The sequence below is a fragment of the Dromiciops gliroides genome, chromosome 4, assembly GCF_019393635.1.
Source record: "Dromiciops gliroides isolate mDroGli1 chromosome 4, mDroGli1.pri, whole genome shotgun sequence".
In the NCBI taxonomy this organism is placed as follows: domain Eukaryota; kingdom Metazoa; phylum Chordata; class Mammalia; order Microbiotheria; family Microbiotheriidae; genus Dromiciops; species Dromiciops gliroides.
The window spans coordinates 236,977,116-236,998,061 of NC_057864.1; the positions used below are offsets into that span (position 1 = coordinate 236,977,116).

Consider the following 20,946-nt stretch of genomic DNA (forward strand, 5'->3'; position numbering starts at 1 on the left):
TCTACATATAACTGGAAAATAATAAAATACTTTTATGATAAAAAAATGGGGCATTTTGAAATAAGACTGTTGTGCTGAAGTTGTGAAGAGCAGATCACAGAGTCTTTGGGATCTCTGTATTTCTGGATGTTTTCCAAAATATATTCCAGGATATTCCTGGATATATCCCTGGATATCCAGGAATGTTTAGAAGCCATGAGAGAAGCTACAGCTGTGGCCGGGACTGGGATGGGCATGGTGATGGGAAAGAGAATCATCTAGTCTAATCTCATTTTGAGGCCAAAGAGGGGAATGCTGAGCAGCAATTTAGTGGCAAATCAGGGAGTCGCACTTGTCTCTGGACTCCACGTCCAGCTGAAGGGTACTGCAGTAAGAAAAGAGAGAGGGGTTGGGTTGGTTACGAGGGAAGCAAAGTGTACTAGATGGAAAATGCACCTACTAAAAGAAAATGGAAGTGGTAGGAGGAAGTGGGGGAGCTGGGCAGGAGTAGAAGGAAGCAGATTCTCTAGCTTCCTCTTTCTCTCCTTATCACTCTCCCCCTACACTAAACATTCTCTCGGGTGACCCCACCCAACTATTCAAAAGTTCTTGGGATAGCTATCCCGCTTCTTAGGGTCTTGGGATTAGGGATGCTGGTGGTCCTTTTACTCTGACAGATGGATCCATGCAAGTGTCTTCCCAGTTATTTTCCCTGCTGCATCTAAATCAGAGGGAGCGGGACCTTCCTGAGACTGGCGGGGGTGGGGGAGGGGGGAAGGATGATTGGCTTAGAAATAGGGCAGCTGCAGAACACAGAATCCCAAAGTCCCTGGGAGTCAGGACTGGGTTCCGCTAACTGGGGCCTCTTTTTCCCCATCAGGGTAGTCAGTGAACACCCGAAGCTTAAACTCTGGGCGTGGCACAAGAAAGCTCCAGGAGTCCCGTCAGCTCCACTCCGCCCCATTCCGGGGCGAGACAGGACGACTGGGTGGGGCTGGAAGGTCTGGCCCCAGGCTAGATGCCCCCGCCCCCGAAATTCAGACCGGGCCGGCGGCAGTTGCCTGCAGGAGGAGACTGGAATCCTTAGCCAGGATTCGGAGCTATGGTGGGGGTCGAAGCGCAGCTACACAGCCTGTAACCAGAGAACGAGCCAGGAGGCGCTCCACCTCGAGGATGGGCAAAGTGCCCGGCCAGGGCAGCAGGTGTGTTGGCGAGGGCTGCCGAGCCCGAGGCCTGGTGCCCGGGGTAGCAGGTCTTGGGGACTAGATCAGGGCCGGTGGTGGCAGATAAGTGCAAACAGTGGGGAGGGGATGGAGGCTGGAGACTAGAGGACCGAGGATTTAGGGGACTTGCCTTTAAACACCCTCACCCCTCTCCCCGCCACCGCCTAATTTAGCCTCTATTTTAAATGCATGTCTGGGTATAGATATAAAGCTTAGCAAATTAAATTACATGAACAGGACTCTCCAATTGAGGGTAATTGATGAAACAGTGGCTCAGGCCCCCACGAGCCCAGACTGAATGTTTGAATTCAGGAGGAAGGGGAGACTTAAGGAAGAAAAAGGAAGAGGAGCTGAAAAGTACAGGATGTGGTCCAAAGTTAGTTAACAAGCCTTGTGTGAATATGTCGGGGGTGGGGTCGGAGCGGAGGGGGGAAGGTAGAGGCGTGGAATATAGTTAGGCAGAATTGTTAGAAGGCCAAATTTATCTTTAAAACTCCTTTTTAATTTTTATAATCCACAATCAGCAAGCCTGTGTTTCCATCTAAATTTACCATAACCCTGAGAGCCTAATTCTCAACTTGTAAAATAGTTAAAACATCATGGGATCATAGATCTAGTGCTGGGAGCCCCAAGTAAGGTAGTAAGGTAAGATTCTGAAAGAAGAATTTGAATCCAGGGTCCCTGACTTAAGAGTCATTACTCACAGACTAGTAGCATTTTATAGAACTGTACACTGTACAAGCTGTTAAGAAATTTACCGGGGCGGCTAGGTGGCACAGTGGATAAAGCACCGGCCCTGGATTCAGGAGTACCTGAGTTCAAGTCCGGCCTCAGACACTTAACACTTACTAGCTGTGTGACCCTGGGCAAGTCACTTAACCCCAATTGCCTCACTAAAAAAAAAAAAAAAAGAAATTTACCGATCATCGAGTCCAATATCAAACTCTTTACACGTGAGGAAACTGAGCCCTAGAGCAGCCAAGTGATCTCTGAAGTTCCTTTTTAGTTCAGGAAAGCTATAATTCTGTAATTTACTTAATGTAGTCTCCCAACCTAGTGACATTTTTGCATTTGAACTGGGATTTTCTGGAGATAAGTTCCTTAAAGCCACGGACTTTAAAAGGATAGGTGCCTTTGCCTAGGTGGGCAAACCTTCCTCTCCCTTGGTATAAAGGAAATTATTGTTGTTGCTGTCATTAATAGCTAACATTTATATAGCACTGGATTTGAAGTCAGAACAAATGCCAGATCATGTCCTTACTAACTGTGCTTACATCCCAGAATCAACAATCAACAAGTATTTGTTAAGCCATTTACTATGTGTAGTTATTGTGGGATATACAGGGGATACAGTGATTGTATCCTGCTCTCCAGAAATTTCCATTCTAATAGGAATAAATTGGTACATACAAGCTAAATACAAAGTAATAATAATAGCTAATGATGTTCAGTTGTTTTTCAGTCATGTCCAATTCTTCATGACTGCATTTGAGGTTTTTTGAGCAAAAATACTGGGGTAGTTTGCCATTTCCTTCTCCAGCTCATTTTACAGATGAGGAAACTGAGGCAAACAGGGTGAAGTGACTTGCCATGGGGCACACAGCTATTAAATGTCTGAGGTCAGATTTGAACTCAGGAAGAGTCTTTCTGACTCCAGGCCTAGCACTCTACTAATATGATAGGTACTATACTAAGTACTTTGCAAATATTATTTCATTTTATCCTCACAACAACACTAAGAGGTAGGTGCTAGTATTATCCTCATTTTTTACAGATGGGGAAACTGAGGTTTAGTAACTTTGTCTAAGATCACACAACTATTAAATGTTTGAGGCAGGGTTTGACCTGAGTGAGGTCTTTCTGACTCCAGTCCCAGAACTCTATCTCCACTTAGCCATGTCACTGCCCTAGTAGATAAGAAGTATCCTTTATCTGGGGTTTTTAGGTGTTTTTTTTTTTCTACTCTGGATCCCTTTGATAGTCTGGACTATGGACCCCATATAAGAATAATGTTTTTAAATGCAACACAAACTAAGAAAGGATTACAATAAAAACCAATTAATTGAAATATATCCATGTATTTACATAATGTTATATAGTTTGTATAATATATGTACATATTTTAATATGATATGTACAAATGAATATGTAAATTGTTTATATAAATTTATTATGCAATTCCTATTTTTATATGTGTGTGTGTCACACACATACACACACTCCAAGGTCACAGACCCTGAATTATGAATCCCTATTAGTAAATAACACGCTAGTTTTTGGGGGGACCAGGAAAGAATGTGGCTCTTGAGGTAAGTCTTAAAGAAAGCCATATATTTTACAAGGTGGAGGTTAGGAGAGAGGGAGCATTTCGGGCATGGGGGATAGCCAATGGAAAGGTGCTGAGATAGGAAATGGAGCATATGAGGGAAAGCAATTGATCATTGTTAGAGTTTTAAATGTCAACTAGAGGAGTTTACATTTTATCTAAGAGGTAATAGGGAACCATTGGAATCTGTTGAGATAAGGGGGTGGGGAGAGACATGGTCAGATGTGAGCTTTAGGAAACTCACTTTGACAGTTCTGTGGAAAATGGATTGGAGGGGAGAGACTTGAAGCAGAAAATTTAACTAAATGACTATTACAAAAGTCCAAGTGAGAAGTGATGAGGGCATGAACTAGGATAGTAACTGTTAGTGGTCAAAAAGGGACATTTTGAGAAGTATTAAAGAGAAAGAAATTTCCAGATTTGACAACTGATTGGATATATGGTATAAAAGAGATGACTGGATGATGGCACTAAGGTTTCAAACATGAGTGATAGAAATCAGAGGTCTTCTAGTCCCACTTGTGCATCACTATTCCTAGTTCTGCTCTCTAGGGCCAAGCAGAACAAATCTACTTCTTTGATCCCCTGAGTCTTCAACTACTCTTGGCTACACATTCCCAATTCCTTCAGCAGAGCCTCATATCTCATATAGAATGATTTCCAGGTCCTTCACCATGCTGGTTGTCTTCCTCTGGGCTTTCTTCAGCTTGTCAATGTGCTTTCTAAAATACAATTCCTACAAAGAAATGTAATACTCCTGATTTAATTGAGAGAAGGGAGTTACATTCGCTTTTAGCCTGCCATATTACATTGGTGACACACATTTATCTCACAGTTCATTAAAACCCCCTAATCTTTTTCAGAGGAATTTTTGGATAGCCCTTTGACTTTCCCATCTTGTACTGATAAAGTACAAGACTTTACCTTTATCCTTGTAAATTTCATTTTAATGTTGTTGTTCAATCATGTCTGACTCATCATGACCTTGTGAATCATAGCATGCCAGTATTGTCCATGGGATTTTCTCAGTGAAGATAACTAAGTGGTTTGCTATTTCCTTCTCCAGCGGATTAAGGCAAAAGAGATTAAGTGACTTCCCCAGGGTCACACAGCTAGGAAATGTCTGAAGTTAGACTTGAATTTAGGTCTTCCTGATTCCATGTGCTAGTGCCTTATCCATTGAGCCACCTAGCTACCCTATATTCTGTTAGAATCTTTTTTAGATCCTGGTTCAGTCATATGGTGTTTTGCTATTCCTCTAAGTAAGCTTAGTGTCTTGAAATTTTGATAAACATATATAGCACAGGGGCAGCTAGGTGGCGCAGTGGATAGAGCACTGGCCCTGGAATCAGGAGGACCTGAGTTCAAATATGGCCTCAGACATTTGACACTTACTAGCTGTGTAACCCTGGGCAAGTCACTTAACCCCAATTGCCTCACGAAAGAAAGAAAGGACGGAAGGAAGGAAGGAAGGAACGAAGGAACAAATGAATGACCGAACATATATAGATAGCAGAGATCCTTGGGTTGCTCTTCTTACCAGATGTTATGCTCTCCAGTTCTGGAATCATAATCAAATTAATTCTATCACTGTATCATGAAAGGGTATAACTACTCTCTGTCCACCATTGCCCCATGATATTGTCTCCCCACATTAAGTTCTTTCACAATATATTCTAAATCTGTACATGACCTTAATATTAAAGATAATGCTATAAAAATTAGAAGAAAAGCAGATCATGTACCTTTACAGCTATGGATAAGAGATGTAGTCTTAACCAAAGGATAGAGGCAATGACATAAAATACATAATTTTGGTTACATGAAACTGAAGTTTCTTTACAAACAAAATTAAAACACCTAGGATAAGAGGGGAACCAGTCAAATGGGAAAGAGTCTTTCTATCAGATTTTCCAAATAAGGGTTTCTAATAAGATATTTTAAAAATTAACACATATATGGATGTGTGTGTGACCAAAAGCCTTTACCCAGTAAATAAGTGGTCAAAGGATATGTATAGTTCTCAAAAGAAGAATTACTAACTATTAACAACTATATGAAAGAATGTTCCAAATAACTAATAATAAGAGAAATGCAACTCAAAACAACCCATATAATATAAATTGACAGAGATGACAAAAGATGAGAATAGTCAGTGCTTGAGGGGTTGTGGGAAGATAGGCACACTAGTGTGTTGGTGGAACTGAGAATCAATGTTACCAATTTGGAAAGCAATTTGGAATTATGTTTTTTAAGGGATTAAAATGTTCATAACCTTTGATCCAAAAATGTTATTACTAGGCTCATAACTCCAAGGGGGCTATTGATAAGACAAAAAGCCCCATATATGCCAAAATATTTGTAGCAAAAAAACCCATAAGGAAATATTTATAGCTATTTTGTGATAGCAAAGAATTGAAAACAAAGTAGATGCCCATGAATTGGAAAATGACTAAACAAATTGTGGTGTGTGAAAATGGAATCTCACTATGCTGTGAGTAATGATGACTTGGGGGCAGCTAGGTGCCGCAGTGGATAAAGCACTGGCCATGGATTCAGGAGGACCTGAGTTCAAATGTAGCCTCAGACACTTGACACTTACTAGCTGTGTGACCCTGGGCAAGTCACTTGACGCTCCTTGACCTGCCCCCCCCAAAGAAAAACATTTAAAAAATTAAAAGAAATGATGACTGATGAACACAGAGAAGCATGGAAAGATCTACTAATACACAGTGAAGTAAGCAAAGCAAAAGCAAAAACAAAACCCAGTATGCACAATGACAACAACAATGTAAATGGAAAGGACCACAAAAATATCAAAAGTAAATGCTGCAAAATTACAAAGATTAAATTTGTCTGTACACACAGAGAGAGGGAGTGAGCAGAGAGAGAGGGAGAGTGCCAGCACCATTCCTTTGCAGAAGTAGATCTACAAGTATATTTAACATTTTGGGGATTTTTTGGATGTATCGATCAGTTATATTGATTTTTTTCTTTATCTGTAAAAATACTGTTTGGAATAACTCTCTGGGAGGAGGAGAGGGAAGTTTAGGTTTATTAGTTTATTAGGGGAAATTAAGGTGATGTAACAAAGAAAAAAACAACAAAAGACATCAAAGAATTTATTTAAAAAAAAAACACCCAGATATAGCTTCTTTAAGCCAAGGATTGTCTTTGCTTTTGTGTTTGCTTTCCTAGTGCTTAATCCACTACTTGATACAGAGTGAGCTCTTAGTAATATATTTTTTCATTCATTTAACCTTTCTTTTTGCTCAATATCACTCAGAAAAACATTTCTATTATTATTCTTTTAAAAAAATTAATAAAGTATTTTATTTTTTCCCGTTACATGTAAAGATAGTTCTCAACTTTTGTTTATACAAGCTTTCCAATTTCAGATTTTTTTCTCTCTCCCTCCCCTCCCTCCCCCCTCCCCTAGACAGCAGGTAATCTGATATAGGTTTTATATATATACACACACATATACATACACATAATAACATTAAACATATTTCTGCATTAGTCATGTTATAAGAGAAAAATCAGAGCAATGACGAAAAACCTCAAAATAGAAAAACATCAGCGCCAAAAACAAAAGAAATAGTATGGTTCATTCAGCATCTATACTCCACAGTTCTTTTTTTTCCCCTGAATTTGGAGATTATTATTATTATTATCATTCCTTTGTTCTCTTGGTTTGCTTATTTCCCTCTGTGTCACTTCATACAAATATTTCCTCATTTCTTTGAAGTTTTGATATTCCATTCTATTTCTTGAGGGGAGGCTAAGGACTGGACATCTGATTTCACTAGTGAAGGGAGCTCCTCACAGGGTTGTTGAGAGGATCAAATGAAATAATATTTATAAAGTGCTTAGCACAGTGCCTGGCACATAATAAATATTTGTTTCTTCCCCTTTCTTCCCTCCTGTCTTCTTTCTGGAAAGGAATGTGTTCTACCAATGCATAGATCACTGAGAAACTAAGTGGCTTGCCCAAGGTCACACATAATTTATGTGTTAATGGTTGGTCTTCCTGGCCCTAAGAGCATCCCTCTTTCCACAATCACACAGTGCCTCTATTCCATCTCTTCTCTTGGGTCCTGACCAGCTTTTTCCTGGATAATTCCACTCTTCCCCCCCCCCTCCAGCCCATCCCCTCCTCTCTTTTCCCTACCCAAGAGGAGTTCCTTTTTAAAAATATTATTATTATTATTATTATTATTGTTGTTATGTGGGGCATTGGGGGTTAAGTGACTTTTCCAGGCTAGTGTCAAGTGTCTGAGGTTGGATTTGAACTCAGGTCCTCATGACTCCAGGACTGGTGCTTTATCCATTGTGCCGCCTAGCTGCCCCCTTTGTATTATCTTAGCATCTATAATGTTTATTTACTAATAAGGGAATGAGATTTTGCCCCTTAAATATTATTTCATGTATTTTATGTACTTTTCCTCTGTTTTTTCCCCCATTGCTGTCTGATTTCTCAGTGTCTCTCAGTGTGCAAAGGTTTGTTTTTTTAAGTTAACCAAACCATGAACAGCAGGATTCCTCCACCCTGTTTGTGGTCGTCTGTCCCTTTTTGTTGTTGTTTAGTCATTTCAGTCATCCCCAATTCTTCATGACCCCATTTGGGGTTTTCTTGGCAAAGCTGTGGAGTGGTTTGCTATTTCCTTCTCCAGCTCATTTGATAAGGAATCTGAGGCAAACAGAGTTATATGGTTTGCCTAAGATCACACAGCTAGTAAATGTCTGAGGCCATATTTGAACTCTGATCTTTCTGACTTCATGCCCTGCATGTATGGCACCACTTGTCCCTTGTCTGTCCCTAACCACTTGAAAATAAACATTTCAGAAGATTTGCAGAATTTATTATAAGTAAATAAGTAAATAAATACCTTCCTCTTGGGAATTTTGACTCCAAAATACTTGTTCATCGATATGACTCCTTTTTTTAAACTGCTGGTTCATGTCTCCTCCTTAGTCAGCTTTTATCTTTCTTTACCCATCATTCTGTTGATTTATCTATGGTTTCTTTGCTATAAACATGATCTCACAGTCATTTCCCTCCTGTAAGCCAGAGCTTTTCTTTCTCTCCCTCTGCCCCTGCTTCCTCTTCTATGTTCTTTCAGATCACAGGAGTTTGACATAATCTGTGGCCTTGAGGAGTGACAGTGAGACACTGATTAAAGGAGACTCTGATAGGCCACTGTAGATGGAACTATTCTTTACCTTTCTCAGTTTAATTCTTCTTGGCTTTACTCTCTTTTCTGAGATTGACTTTTCATTTCCTAGTTTTACTCTGGAACTAGTCAGGTTTGGTTTTGGGAGGATCCCACAGAACAGTCCTGGGGATGTGGGGGAGGGAGAGAGGAGGCTCTGACAAGCCTTTTTGATTGGGACTTGCTTTCACTGCTTCTGGGCTGCCTATTTCCTCCTATGTTGTTATTGTTGTTGCCAGTGTTGTACTACTGGGCCTATCCTTCCTCCAAAATTTTGTTCTGAAGGCTACATACTTCTCCAAAGCAACTCCCTTCTTCCCACCTACTTACCTTTCCTTTCTCTAGAACCTTGGAATTTTGTCTGAGTTACAGACTTCCACTTGCCCTGGGAATGAACTTCCTCAGGACCCAGTCAAGGGATTAATACTGAAAGCCACACTTCAAGCTGCAGGTGCTAGAAGGGCCCAAGAGGCCTCTACAGTCCAGTGGGGCTATGGGCTATGGTGTCAGAGAGGGGGGAAGATGGGAAAATAGAGGCAGGAAAGAGAGCTAATTTTAAGGCATTTTGCCCATAAATGTACCTTGTACCAGGCTCTTTCAGTTAATCCACAAGTGTTTAATAAGTGCTTACTATGTTTCAGGTACTCTGCCGAGCATTAGGGATGTTTAAAAAAAACTTCAAGGAATATATATATATATATGTATGTATGTATGTATGTATAATACACACTATTATAGAGCTAGGAATAACAAGATTTGGTAACTATCTGGATATGTGGGGTGAAAAAGAGCGAGGAGTCCAGGAAAATATTAAGGTTGTAGATCTCAGAGCCTAGAAGGATGATGCCCTTGACAGATATAGGGAATTTGGAATGGAGGACATGTGTTTTTTGGGTAGTCTTGTTTTGGACATGTGGAATATGAAATGCTTATGGGTTATCCAATTTGAAATGTCCAATAAGCAGTTTGTAATGCACAATTGAAGCTCAAGAGAAAGATAGGGGTGTGTTGGTGTGTGGGTGTGGGTGTTTGTGGGTATGTATATGTTTTCAAAGATGGAGACAGGGGCATGTTTATAAATAGCAAGGAAGGAACCAGTAGATAAGTGGAGACTGAAGATTGGAGGGGGGAGGTGATAGTGAAAGCAATCATCTAGAGAAGACAGGAGGGGACATCAAGAACATAGGCAGAAGAGTTGGCCTTTCAATTTTCTCTTCATATTGTTATTTTTTGCCCCATTTGGTGACTTATTTTTTTATTTATTTGGCTTGGTGAGGGGAGAATTTTTTCCCAAGCTGTCTCTCATGTTGTTCTCCATCTTCTCAGTATTCCCATATATTTGATGTTCTACACAAACTGATCTACCTGCAGTTTTCCAAAGTCTATTTCCAATCTCCATGCCTTTTGACATGCAGACCTCCACCCCCTTTTTAACTTTTTCCTCTTAGAATCCTTGGTGTCCTTCAAAATTTAATTCAGGTTCCCCTTCCTAAATGAAGCCTTTCCTGATCCCCTTAGTTGTGGTGCTCTCTTCCCCCTCAAATTACCTTCTCTTACTCTCTTAAGGTGAACAAGAGTAGGATATAAGGTTGTTGATGCCAGGTCCTGGTTCATTTTTGTTGTTGTATCTTGAATGCTTAGTGTATAGCTTCTTAGGTTGTAGTTGCTAATAAATGTGTGTTGAATTAAAGACATATTTTGAGTGCTAGGAATGTAAAATATGAAAACATTAACATTTTATACAGAGGAAATATAAGTAGTCTCTGATCAAGGCTTATCTATAAATAAGGTGAAGGTGCTCTAAGAGTCATAGGATCTCGCTTTAAAAAATTTCTTTCTAGGTTGTTGACTGCATTTTAATGATAGTTCAGATTGCCAATAAGCCACCCCTGGATAAGTGATGACTTAATAAAAGTACATGGAATAACAGGAGCGAATCAGAGGTTTTGCTGCTAAATTTGAGAAGAATATGGTTGATTTTGGAGAGCTGCCTTCTCCAAGTAGCTGTGGCCTTCCATTGAAATTAGCATAATGTTCTGAAATGGTGAGATTTAAGGGAGATTTAAATGTCTGTAGAATTCTATTCCTCTGGTGGTTAAGCCTGGCCCTGAGGTCTTTGGACAGCCAGGAAGGCCTATTGAACATGGACAGATCCAGTTATGTCATTCTCCTGCTTAAAAAATCATCAGTGACTCCCTAGTGCCTGTACTGTAGATTTAAATTACTTTGCCTGATACTCAAAGCCCTTCACTATTTGGCACCATCCTCCCTTTCCCAGCTATTCATATTATTCTCTTCCATATAATCTGTTGTAGCCCATCTGCACAACTTTCTCTTCTCCACTATACCCTGCACTTTGCTCGTTTGCCTTATCTGGAATATCCTTAGTTCCTCCAATTCTCCTGTTGAATTACCACCCAAACTTTAAAGTCTGATCTTCCCAGTTGAACCTTTTATCTCAGACTTCACCTAGCATTTTGTTTTCACCGCTCCACTGTACTTGTCATGCAATCAATTTAATCAAATCAAATCAATCAGTCAAACATTTATTAAATGCATAATGCATGCCAGGCACTGTGCTAAATTCCGGGGATATAAAAGAGGCAAAAGATAATCCTAGTCCTCAAGGAGCTTACAATCTAATGTAATATTGTATATTATAGTTACCTTGGTTGGTGTCTTATTCTTCAACTAGCTTGTAATGGGAAAGGCAAGGGCCTTGTCTTACCAGAACTTTGTATCATCTTTAGTACCTCACAGTAGGTACTTAATTGTTGTTGTTTGTCCTTTGTTCTTTTTTTGGGGGGGGCAGGCAATGAGGGTTAGTTAAGTGACTTGCCCAGGGTCACACAGCCAGTAAGTGTCAAGTGTCTGAGGCAGGATTTGAACTCAGGTCCTCCTGAATCTAGGACTAGTGCTTTATCCAATGCGCCACCTAGCTGCCCCTCTTGTCCTTTGTTCTCAAGGAGGACCATGACATTGGGGTGATGTCATGACTTGCAGTGAATTGGATTTAAATGAGGGAGGGCTGTGCAAGGTCACCAACCTCACTCTCTCCTCCAGAGATATCTGGGTCCAGTGCCAAGATATGTATCAGGATGACATGGAGATGGGCCCATGTATTTAAGGCAATTGGACTTAAGTGACTTGCCCCGGGTCACACAGTGTCTGAGGTCAGATTTGAACTCACGTGCTCCCAGCTTCAGGACCAGTGTTCTATCCAGTGAGCCACCTAGATCCTTAAAACCTATTTGTTGAATGAATGAAGAGTGACAGGACAGGCATCTAGCCACTCCCAGATACCATCATGGTCATTTGCTGATGGGCCTTCAGTGTAGCAATCTACATAATTTTTCCTTCCTGGGAGATCCTTTCAAAACAAAGCTTTTCTCATTCATTCTTGGATGCCTCTGTTGTATTCAACTGCCTTTCTCTGCCTTGGCTGTTGTGCTACTTATCAGTGATAGGCTGTAAACCAAATTGTCACAGCAGGTTTCAGGAAGCTTGGACTCAAGCCCCAGCTCTGTCACAGACAACTTGGGGAACTTTGAGTAGGTCACTTCCCCTCTAGTTGCCATTGTTTCTGACTGGAAAATGAAAGAGCTGAACTAGATGACTCAAGTTCCTTTTGTCTCTGACTTTCTGTGTTTTTGGTTGTGTTTTTGCCGTGTCACTGAACCAATAAGTACACCTGCAAATTATTGGATAACTGAGGGTGGAGTTAAGTGGGGCAAGGGGACAGCAGTGGCATTTTGTATTTTGCATTTTTCAGTTCTGAACAGGCTTGTTGTTGACCTAAGCAAATATGATTTCCTTGTGGTGGGTGGTGAGGAGAGAGAGGTACTCAAGTATTGTATGAGCCAGCAATTGTCCCATGACTCATGTCCCACAGACCAGGAGACTGAGATGGACCAATTTGTTATAGAGTCGAAAGAGGGCTGAGATCTTTCTAAAGAGTTGTGGGGGGGCAGCTAGGTGGCGCAGTGGATAGAGCACTGGCCCTGGAGTCAGGAGTACCTGAGTTCAAATCCAGCCTCAGACACTTAACACTTACTAGCTGTGTGACCCTGGGCAAGTCACTTAACCCCAATTGCCTCACTAAAAGGAAAAAAAAAAGAGTTGTGGGGTGATTCACAGACCCTTAAAGGGTCCCTTCAAGCTTTGGACATGAAGCTTCTTTGAAACTGACAAGCAAACTGAGACAGTGTAAGGCTAAGAACATTGTATTTGCTGGAAACAACTGAGTTGCAATCCGGCTGCTTGTCATTTAGCAGTTTTGTGGCTATGGGAAAGTGACTTAACCTGTCTGGGACTAATTGTTCCCATTTATAAAAGGCATAATGATACTTATAGTACTTAATTCCCAGGTGTGTGAGAATCACATGGGAATAATGATACATGGAAAGCATTTTGCAAACCTTAAAGCTCTTATGTGGCAGCTGTAATTTTTTGTTTCCTGAGGCCTAGAAAAGTAGAATGATTTTTGCACAGAAGTAGAGAATTACAGGAGACAGTTAGGTGTCTTGGTGCATAGAGAGCACTGGGCCTAAAGTCAAGAGGACCTGAGTTCAAATTTGGCCTCAGACATTTACTAGCTCTGTGACCTTGGGCAAGTCATTTAACCCTGTTTGACTCAGTTTCCTCATCTGTAAAATGAGCTGGGGAAGGAAATGGCAAACCACCCCAGTATATTTGCCAAGAATACCCCAAATGGAGTCACAAACAGTCAGACATGATTGAAATGATAGCTCAGTAATGGGTTTCATGCCATGAAGCCTGTGATACCCACAAAGTCAGATCTCTCTCCGTTGGCTTAGGACACCTAGTTACCTTGGACTTTTGTTTGTTTGTTTGTCAAAACTTTGGCCATTTGTATATAGATGCTTGAGGCCATGGGTTTTACTCTTGGATCCTTCTGTGAATTTGAGATGGGAGAAGATTTTAGATTCTATTCTTCCTTCTTTGTGTCTGTATTCTGTAATATCTAACTTGAGGAACATATATACATATATGTACACTGTGTGTATGTGTAGACATATCTACATGTGTGTATATGTGTGTAGACATGTATATGCCAGTCTTTGTTAGGTATATTCCATCTCTAGGCAGTAATGTGTCAACTCTTTGTTTTAGTGTGATCCAGAAATCTACATTCCATCCTCAGACATCTCCTTCTTGGTTAGTTGTTTACTTCCCAAATAAAATTTTCTCTTCTGCATCCTTTTCCTTCAATGGGTGAGAAGAATACAACCGCTACATTTCCCTATGATCTTCACTTTTTTGCTCAAGACTTCATAAACATTGGCAAATTTTTTTAGATTTCTTCTGCTAGGGTAATTTGTATTCATGTAACTCACCAGAAATAGTTTTGTCATCTGTTTTGGTAAGTGTTGAGAGGTTCGGCTATATCTTGGACACCTCCCTCAGGAAGATAATATAGATGTCTCTGATGTTATTATCAGGTAAACAGATGACTCCCTCAGGACCTTTAATTAGGGAAAGACCAACTCCTACTTCTCCTCTTTCCTTCTTCTTCCCCTTATTGGATGATCTTTCACTTGAAAGCTCTACTTTATCATTCCTTGGAGGACAAGAAGGTTCTTTTTTCTTAGAGGATCCAAGTCTCAGGCAGAGCCTCAAATCTGTTCTCAAGTTCTAATTGCACAGGTGTCCTTTTCCTTCCCTTTCTACTCTGTAACATATTTCTGTTATCTTTTGTCATGACTAGGGTTTGATCTTCCCTCTCCTACCTAAGATTGCCTACTTTCTCCAGCCCCTCCCCCACCCTCCCACCCCAACCCCCACCCTAACCCCATGAAGTCTTGCTTCTATTTACTTTAGGAGTCCCCTAAAGTACTTTACTTTAGAAACTCTCTAAAAACTTGGAGCACAGAGAGGTGTTCTTGAAGTCCCTTCACTTTCTCCTCCAGGACAGAAATCAACCTTATTTGGAACACTGATAATAGTCCCTTGACTCTGGCAGAAATACAAACATTGCTCACTCAAGGAAAGACATGACAGTTTCCTTTATTTTCTATAATGGTTGAGGGTTTTTTAGCCTTGTTTCTTGAACCTACTTGTAGGTGTTTTTATCTCAACCCTAACCAGTTGCCTATTTTTTTTTGTTTTTTGTTTTTGCTTTTTTAGTGAGGCAATAGGGGTTAAGTGACTTGCCCAGGATCATACAGCTAGTAAGTGTTAAGTGTCTGAGGCCAAATTTGAACTCAGATACTCCTGACTCCTGACTCCAGGGCAGGTGCCCTATCCACTGCGCCATCTAGCTGCCCCCTTGCCTATTTTTTTTTTTTTTTTTTTTAGTAAGGCAATTGGGGTTAAGTGACTTGCCCAGGGTCACACAGCTAGTAAGTGTTAAGTGTCTGAGGCCGGATTTGAACTCAGGTACTCCTGAATCCAGGGCCGGTGCTTTATCCACTGCGCCATCTAGCTGCCCCTGCCTATTTTTTTACAGCCAATAATTACTTCTTTTTTTTTTTTTGGCAGGCAGTGGGGGTTAAGTGACTTGCCCAGGGTCACACAGCTAGTAAGTGTCAAGTGTCTGAGGCTGGATTTGAACTCAGGTCCTCCTAAATCCAGGGCCAGTGCTTTATTGCTTTATCCACTGTGCCCCCTAGCTGCCCCTCCCAATAATGACTTCTTAATTACCTAACAATAGCCAAATTTCTTTCCTTGTTTCAGCAACAACTCCACAGTCCCAGCCATACTCACCTCCTCTTCAGCTTTACACCAATTTCCTGTATATTTGCTTCATTCTCCAACACAGTCCATTTAACCCTCAAATCATTCCACTCACCTTTTCTTACTTACCTTACCTCATCTTGCCAATTACCTACTCCTTATCCTTCTTGAGTCTGTTTCTTCAGTTTCTACTTCTAATCTTCCTTAATCCTGTTCCAGCCCCCTTAATTTTCCTTCATCTGCCTTCTCTTACAACTCAGAAGTAGGATCCGAATCAGTCTCTGGGCCTACATGGTGTTATTCAAATTCTCCAGTATTTATCCTGAACTTTACCAAATTCTCCCCAAATTCAACCTCTGACCAGCTACACAACAAATTTCTTCGAGTCACTTATACAATTTTCTTCTTATTATTCAGCTCTAGTTCTCTCTTTCCCCCAAATAGTTAGGAGTAAATGTAGGGGGAAGACAATGAATTTGCTTTTAGGCATGTTGATTTCAAGGATCTGATGGGACATCCAAGTAAAGGTGACCAGCCAGCAGTTGGACACAGGCAGGTTACTAATTCTGTGACATGTAGAAGTAGATTCAGGAGTCACTTATAATTTACAATTTTACAAAACCTATATATAGTTAAAACTGGGTGAGGTTGCTAAGTAAGATTATGAATTGAAAAGAGGAAAAAAAAAACCCTTACACTTCCTTCCTGTTTGTATTCTCAGGTCAAAGAGTAACATAAAGGAAATCTTAATTTATCTAAGTACTTTATTGTTTGCATAGATCCCTAGCTAAAAACAAGAGGGAGTAGACTTGCTGGGAAGATGTTTTTGGTTTAATGCTGAGTCTATATATGTAACCTATGTAGAGTCAAGAGATATATGTAGTGCTCTGCACTACATATGTAGCTGACAGCCACATGAAACTCTCTCTCCCCAGCTTGTTCATTGCCTTATTAATTCTCATCCTGGGTTCTAAGACAGTTATGTGGTACAGTAAATAGAGCACTGGGCCTGGAGTCAAAAAGACTTGAGACACTAGCTGTGTGACCCTAGGCAAGACTCTTGAGCCCTGTCTGGCAAAATAAAATAATATTTATAAAGCACTTTGCAAACCTTAAAGTGCTTATATAAATGCTAACTAACTAGGTGGTGGTAGTGGTTGTGGTGGCATGGCAATCTAGTAGTCTCTTCCAATAGTCCATATATATATATATATATAAAATTTTTTGATGAGGCAATTGAGGTTAAGTGACTTGCCCAGGGTCACACAGCTAGTAAGTGTCACGTGTCAGCTGGATTTGAACTCAGGTCCTCCTGAATCCAGGGCCAGTGCTCTATCCACTGTGCCACCTAGCTGCCCTAACAGTCCTCATACATTAATAAAATTGCAACATCTGTAATTATTTATCAGTGATCAACAAGATAGAGGACTAGATATTTTCTCTGATTCCCTCCAAACTCTCCAAACTTCTGCAAGACCGAAATGTTAAACCAAAGATAAAGCAACTTCAGCTGTCTCCATGATTTGGGACACCTGAAATCCAAAAGAAGGTTAAAAAAAACAACAACCCGTGAACTGATTTCTACAGTGAGCTTACACAGTACTCCTTCTCTACCTTCTGCGCTACTGGCATCAAGGCTGCACTTAGCCAACCCAAGGGGTCGACACTGGCCCAGTTCCCGCCTCCCTCTCTCCAGAGCCACGGAGATCCCAGCTCCAGGAGTGACATTTTGTTTGGGCTGCTACTGATGCCCAGGGTTATGGCAGTCCTTCAGCTGCAGAAGCTTGCTTGCTTGCGGAGAACAAGTCTGCTATAAAAGAAAGCCTGGAACAGAAAGATCTCTGCAAGAGAAGCAGGAACAGAAAGAAAGGGGCAGGACATATTTCTGAGCTCAAAGGAAAGCTCACAACTCTACCTCCAACTTCAGCTTCCTCCCGGAGCCTTGGAGACCCAAACTACAGAAATCAACCCCATAGCACCAGTTCAACAGCTATCTGAATTGCTCTCAGGGAGAAATGCTATTTGTCACTCTACTAAGCCAGAAAAAAAGAGCATCTAGGTGGAGCCACTTCTGTTCTGTCAGAAGTTAATTAGTGGGCTGGTTAGGTGGGGAAGTGGATAAAGCACCGGCCCTGGAGTCAGGAGTACCTGAGTTCAAATTTGGCCTCAGACACTTAACACCTACTAGCTGTGTGACCCTGGGCAAGTCACTTAACCCCAATTGCCTCACTAAAAAAAAAAAAAAAGTTAATTAGGGCTGAGACCTGGGCTGGTGAACTGTGAATTATATAACAGAAGGCTAAGGCACTTTGAGATCCAGCCCTCAAGGAAATTCCCATTAGAGGAGTAAGAGTCAGACAGTAAACAATAAGATAAATTAAGGGGAAAAAATACTAAATTACCAAAGATCTCAGGAAGAAGGAAGCTCAATGCCCTTGAATGTAAAGAGATAAATCAACAGTGAAAGTATTAACAATAGAAATATGGCCTCCATATTTCCATCTGGTTAAGGCATCTCTGTATAAATGCTACACAACAAAGGAACAAGTCTCACACTCGATGAGAGAGAACCCACTGAGTTGTTTAAAAGAGACATGAGAATTATGATCTACACAGCAAAAATCATGGCAGAATAGAAAAATTAGAATCTAGAGTAGAAAAAAGATAGATGATGAAGAGCATGAGAAAGACCCTCTCTGGAAAGAGGTACAAAAAATGCAAAAGAACCACCCATGCCCAAACCAAACAAACTAATGAGCAGTACTAGTGGAAGGTGAGAAGAAAAGGTACTCCATGTGACTTATTGAAATGGGAAAAGGGGTGGGGGGAATGAATAAACAAATAAAAGCAGGGCGGGTAGCTAGGTGATGAAGTGGATAAAGCACAGGCCCTGGATTTAGGAGGGCCTGAGTTCAAATTCGACCTCAGACACTTGACACTTACTAGTTGTGTGACCCTGGACAAGTCACTTAACCCTCATTGCCCCCCCCCCAAAAAAAAGCAGGAGGAAGAGGAACTAATAAGCAAAAGCCCAAAGGGAAAGTGGTAACTATTAAGAGAAGGGGGTTGGGCATAAGGGGAAGAGAGCCAAGGGGAACAGTGCCTCCTTAAAAAATAGTAAGCTATGCTGTGCAAAAAATAAAAAAAAATTTTAAATAGTAAGCTAAAGAAACTGAATGAACATAGTATTGTGTTTACAGAAGAAGGAAAATCATAACTTGAAAGATAGTATTAGAGGCTAATGGAAGAAAATGTAGATATTACTCATAACTTTATACATGAGCAGATTAAACAATCCAATAAAATGAAAAAGAGTGACAGATTAGATAAGGACCAAAACCCTATAATCTGTCATTTATTTATTTATTTAGTTAGTTTTTGTAGGGCAATGAGGGTTAAGTGACTTGCCCAAGGTCACACAGCTAGTAAGTGTCAAGTGTCTGAGGCTGGATTTGAACTCAGGTCCTCCTGAATCCAAGGCCAGTGCTTTATCCACTGCGCCACCTAGCCGCCCCCATAATCTGTCATTTATAAGAAACATATTTAAAAAAATAAGACATATACAAAATAAAATTGAGGGGATAAAAAAATTACCATGTATCGAATGCATTTTTTTAAATAGTTGCAATCATGCTGCAAAGCAAAAACAAACATTTAAAAAATAAAAAAGGAAAAGCAAGGAAACTTCTTATAGTGAAAGGATCCATAGTCAACAAACCAATATCGATAATAAATTTATAGTCTTCAAATGCATTAGTATCCTAATTCATAAAGAAAACATCTGAACTATTTGAAGAAGATATAGACTGAAACACAATACTAACATGGAATCTTCTGAGTGGAATGACAAAAGGATATACATATTTCTTAGCACCACATGAAACTTTTGTAAAAATTGACTATGTATTACAGTACAAAGATATTTAAACAAATGTAAAAAGGCAGAAATACTTAATACATCCTTTACAGACCAAAATGCAATAAAAACAGTCGTTGGTTCAGGGATCACAAACAAAAGATACAGACTTAAATGGAGATTTAACAATGAAATCTTTTTTTTTTTTTAATTTTTTTTTGTGGGGCAATGAGGTTTAAGTGACTTGCCCAGGGTCACACAGCTAGTAAGTGTCAAGTGTCTGAGGCCAGATTTGAACTCAGGTCCTCCTGAATCCAGGGCCAGTGCTTTATCCACTGAGCCACCTAGCTGCCCCTTAACAATGAAATCTTAAAAAAATGAGTGGGTCAAAGAACACATCATAAAACAATAATTAAGTAAAAGAAAATGATAATGATGAAATAACATATTAAAATTTCTAGGATGTGCCTGAAGTAGTCCTAAGTGGAAAAAAATCATATCTCTAGAAATGTATTTTAAGGTTGTCTTGATTTTTGTAATTAATTCTTTTAGAAACAAAACTGAGGGTCTCTTCACGGGGCGGAGGGGTATTAACTGTATTTCATGTGCATTGTCTATGTCCTTTGATATTTGTTGCATTGGGAAATGTGTGTTATTAGTCTTAGTTATAAACCAGTTAAGTATAGATGCATTATTTTAAAAATCTATTCCTTCTTACAAGGTTTTGAGGATTTCTTTTAAGAATTTTACTGCAGAATTATTAAATGCATACATATTGAAAATTGACATTTCATTTTGTATAAAATTTTAATTACAATGTCCATCTATTTCTTAATAATTAAAGTAATAGCTAGCATTTACATAACACTTTAAAGTGCTTTATAACTTTTAATACTTAAGAACTTTAAAACCTTAAGGTTTGTAAAGTACAGAAAATACCTTATTTGATTCTCAAACTGCTCTGGGAGATAGGTATTTTATTATCCCCATTTTACAGATGAGGAAACTGAGCATGACAGAAGTTAAGTGATTTGCCCAAGTTCATACTGCTAGCTACTAAGTGACTAGTGCTGGATTTTTGTATGACAACATAATCGCCATTTCTTCTTTTTATTATGTGGCAGAAGGGGAAGTAGCACAGCAAAGTTTAGGCCAGCCTTTTATTTTGAATATGTGCTATGGACTTTCTAGTTGTATTTAATTTTTTTTTGTCAATTCTGAGGGGTTTTCTTTAGCTTTTTCCTGAAATATAGTGTGCAATTGAAAAAATATATATCCTAACTTGTCTGGAATATCAGTAGTACTGAGATTATTCCATCATGGTCTATTCTCCAGGTCCGTCACTTCGGTGTCTATATTTGGATTGTTTGGGTGTCTGTATTTGATTCATTTTTTTCATAAATCTTTCTAGCTACTATTCTTTGTCCACATTTCTCTTTTCTGCACTAGGAAGATAATTATTAGTCTTTCAGTTAATTTTCTTTGAGTTTTCCTTGGAATTTTTATTATTTCTTTTTTTTACTCTTTTCTATCAATTCTCATTAATTTCTTTCTTCAATTAAAACAAACTTTATTCCATTTCAAAATTTCAAATTCTTATGACCTTCTCAGCATTATCAACTCATCTTTCTTTCCTGGAACGAATTGTTT

General features: G+C 39.7%; 1 protein-coding gene across 2 annotated transcripts in view; it reads left to right on the forward strand.

Moving 5' to 3' along the window:
- Nucleotides 1–1,053: 1,053 nt before the first annotated feature.
- PIK3R5 (phosphoinositide-3-kinase regulatory subunit 5) overlaps nt 1,054–20,946 on the forward strand; it is a 95,192-nt gene continuing 75,299 nt past the window's right edge. For both annotated transcript variants that reach the window (XM_043999985.1, XM_043999986.1), the window contains exon 1: nt 1,054–1,181. The gene's annotated coding sequence lies outside the window, so the exon portion shown is untranslated. The remainder of the gene's footprint in view (nt 1,182–20,946) is intronic.